The sequence below is a fragment of the Rhipicephalus sanguineus genome, chromosome 7 (assembly GCF_013339695.2).
Source record: "Rhipicephalus sanguineus isolate Rsan-2018 chromosome 7, BIME_Rsan_1.4, whole genome shotgun sequence".
NCBI classification, from domain to species: domain Eukaryota; kingdom Metazoa; phylum Arthropoda; class Arachnida; order Ixodida; family Ixodidae; genus Rhipicephalus; species Rhipicephalus sanguineus.
The window spans coordinates 42,233,485-42,236,950 of NC_051182.1; the positions used below are offsets into that span (position 1 = coordinate 42,233,485).

At 43.7% G+C, this 3,466-nt stretch overlaps 1 long non-coding RNA gene across 1 annotated transcript; it reads left to right on the forward strand.

The window, feature by feature from the left end:
* Positions 1-2,066: 2,066 nt before the first annotated feature.
* On the forward strand, positions 2,067-3,018 carry LOC125759273 (uncharacterized). Its single transcript, XR_007416848.1, has 3 exons — positions 2,067-2,133; positions 2,218-2,301; positions 2,842-3,018. It is a non-coding gene; the product is annotated as an uncharacterized LOC125759273 (long non-coding RNA).
* Positions 3,019-3,466: the final 448 nt, after the last annotated feature.

Below are 3,466 nucleotides of genomic sequence, written 5' to 3' on the forward strand. Positions count from 1 at the left end.
TCAGAAGCTGCAGTAACAGTAACATAATTGCACCAAATCAAGTTTCGGGACTGAGGCCGTAGCGTCACGTAAATAATGAATTGTTGAATGCAGTTCCACCTCGACTACAACCGAGCTCGAGCTAAGCACTTGTACTGTGGTGCTCACACAGGGTGCAAATTCACAAAGGTAGAGTTCGAAGGCGAACGGCACACAAACACAACACACCAGGCAGAAGGCCTGGCCCGTTTAACTCATTTGCTCCGTCGCGCGGTAGAAAACACCGCAGGACAGCGAATGCAAAAACTTACTTTGGCGTGGGTTGACACCGGCGTGAAGCGCGCATGGCCTATGGCTGCCGATCAAGCTAGGGACAAGTAGAGCTAGGGGCGTTCTTCTCCTCAGTACCTAGGCCAGTGGCCGTCTTCAGGGAGAAAAAGTGCCTAAAACAGGCGTTTCAGGCTCTACCGAATGGCGGCGCTGCGGTCGCTCCCTGTAGCGGCCACGAAAACAAATGTCGCTTACCAGGCCCCGGAAAGTCTCAAGTTCTAGCGATCGCCGTAGAGGGCGAAAAAATCGACCGCGGCGAGTTCCATCGATATGCGCGCAGAGTGGAGCTACTGACTCCTCTTTTAGCGGTCGGCTATCTTAGTTTGCATTTTCCCTGTTAGGGGCGCTAAACCACCCAAATTTTACACTTTAAGAAATTGTTTTGCGCAAGCCAATGAATCATTCAAACATGTTATTTTGCTTTGGATAGCTAGAGAGTTACTTATGTTTAGACTTAATATGTATAGCTGTTTTTTGATTGAAGTGTCAACGTTTTAAGACTTCAGTGATGACCGTGGTGATGACTAACTGGACCAAAATCCAATTTGTATCCATCTTTTCCGTGGCCGTTGGCGTTCAAATTGTTCGGCGGCAACGTAAATGCGGAAGCACCTTTCGCTTCAGTTCGCAGACGCCCTTTTATCTTTACAGCAATAGTAGCTGACTCAGTTTACCGGCGAATTTAGGAATGCCGCAGCGATCGAGATCGAGGGGTACGTTTGACGCTTTCATGGAGTCGATCTGTTGATTCCGCACCGTAAACAGGTAAGCCGGAGCGTCAGTTATGCTCTTGTTCAATGGTCCGTCGTCGTTTCTCTGACATAGTTTTTATATCAACTAATATATTGCTATAATGACGAATACATAAACCACATATTGTTCAGTGTCAGCTTTGCATTGCCGTGTAACTTGCACACGCGACACGTCTGGTTTGTGATTTCGGTATACTGTACCTAAAGGGATTGCGCGTGATTTTTCAATAGGACGCCTAGGCAATTTGAAGTGGCTATGCGTGCAGCGTTTCTAATAATCGAGCACAAGTTTTTTAAACGAGATTTTATATCTGCGAGGGGCGCGAACAGCGGTGATTATTGAACGTAATGGTAATTGCATTAGGTGAAAGAGAACGTTTAAGTGCTTTGGGGTTCTTCATGAATGATTACATTGTGTTAAACATTTAGATTATTATCAGCAGTTCTTAAAGTCAAGGGGGCTTCAAGTTAATGCGGTCTCTGGGGGTCTTATACCCCTCCACCGATCAGGGGCGTAGCCAGGGGGGGTGGGGGTTCAACCCCCCCCCCCCCGAAATTTTTCAGTTTTGCTTGCGTATATATACAGGCGCACATACAAACGCACGCACGAACATACATAAAGTATGGTTGAACCCCCCCCCCCCGAAAAAAATTTCTGGCTATGCCCCTGCCACCGATATTGAGATCTAAGACCCACCTTGCCAGAATGTAGGGGTGTGTGTGTGTTCGGACCGTCGAGATTGTTCAGAAACTCTTATCATTTTCCTTGGTTCCACGATTACTATAAAATCTAAATTTTGTAACGAATTTTGCCTCATGAGTATTTTGTACCTTCCACCCTGTAACGGCAGTGGTTTCGCGAATAATATTTCTTATGTCACAAGTGTCGAAGCTTCGTTTCGCTGCTTCCATAGATGGTAATTTTCATTGTTTACTTGATCGAAAGTGTGTATTTCATCTGTTGTATTTTTTTCTAAAGCGGATATAGAATTAATGTAATGATGTGTACTTTCAGAATACCAAGATTTCCCCGACTTCTCTCCAGAGCTCTCAGAATCAAGGCGTGAGACCAGTAAGTGGGAGCTTTCCAAAAATAAAGCACAATGCCATTGTTCCTGCTTAAATTTATATAGTGATATACAGCATTCTTTTCCAGTGCCCCTCAATATCTCTCCACCAATACAAGAGCCAGCATCCCAGGGGGCACAGGAGCCATTGCCAACAGCACCAACTACACAGAGTAGGTATTCTTCCTCTTATTAAAGCAAGATTAATGCAAGATTACATAGTAATTCCAGTAAGTGTGTCTTCATTCTACAAAACAAAAAGGAATTATTCCCACATGCGTCCCCAATATATAAATATTGGCACTACAACTGGTTAATGATACAGCTCATTACATTAAATAGATGCTTTCATTAAATAAATGCACTTTTGGTTTAACGTTTTACTATACGCCACTGGGTGTGTGCCTACCTTTGGCCAGTCATATACGTGGCTGTGTGACAAAAAATACATTTTGCCTGTGTTTATTTTGTTCTCATAACATGCAAAAATACCAAATTAGCCTTTTACACTAGCCTGACCTGGTATTTCAATTTGGGCATAGCTTGCAAATTTTGTAAAGGATGCACACAAAATTCCAGGTAATATGTTGCAATAAAATACAAATGTATGTGTTTCTAGTGTACCAAACTTAGCAAACCATTTAACCAAAGTGTAGGTTTTAAAGCCTCTTGCTCAGACTTAACATTAGTGATGTGGCTTTTTGATTTTCCAGGAACCCCAAGAGCCAGGACCAGGACCCGGAAAGTGCTCACTCCATGTTATATGAAGAGGCTTCAGCACTACTGCGACGAGAACTCCCACCTCTATCAAACTGTTGCAAGACTTAAAAAGTCCAAGAAACCAATTGCATCTCATGCGCAGCTTCTTCTTGAAGCAGGCAGGTACCTAAAGAAGGACTTTTTGGAAATTCTAAGAGTGCAAATGCATCTGCAACCACTGAAAAAACATGGGAGGCGATGGCCGATGCAACTTAGACAGTTTGCCCTCAGTCTTTACTTTACAAGCCCTGAGGCATATAAATATCTATCAAAGGTACTAAGTAGGGGTGTGTGAATAGTGAAATTTCATCTCGAATCGAATAGTGCCGCATAGTGGCCGAAAATATCGAATAGTATCGAAGAGTGCACTGTCAGTAACGGCAAGAGAAAGGAAAAATCAAGAAAGCTACGGCGTGGTGACAGGTTTGTTAGGTGCTTGTTCGGGAGTTTTTTTTTTTTTTTCAGGTTTTATGGGCGCGCAACCATGTTGATAGAAGTGCTGCCATTCCAGTTAGCCGTGCCACTCTTAACCTCTTGGGCAACAGAGGGTGGTGGTACGGTAGCTAGTTTTTTTTTTTT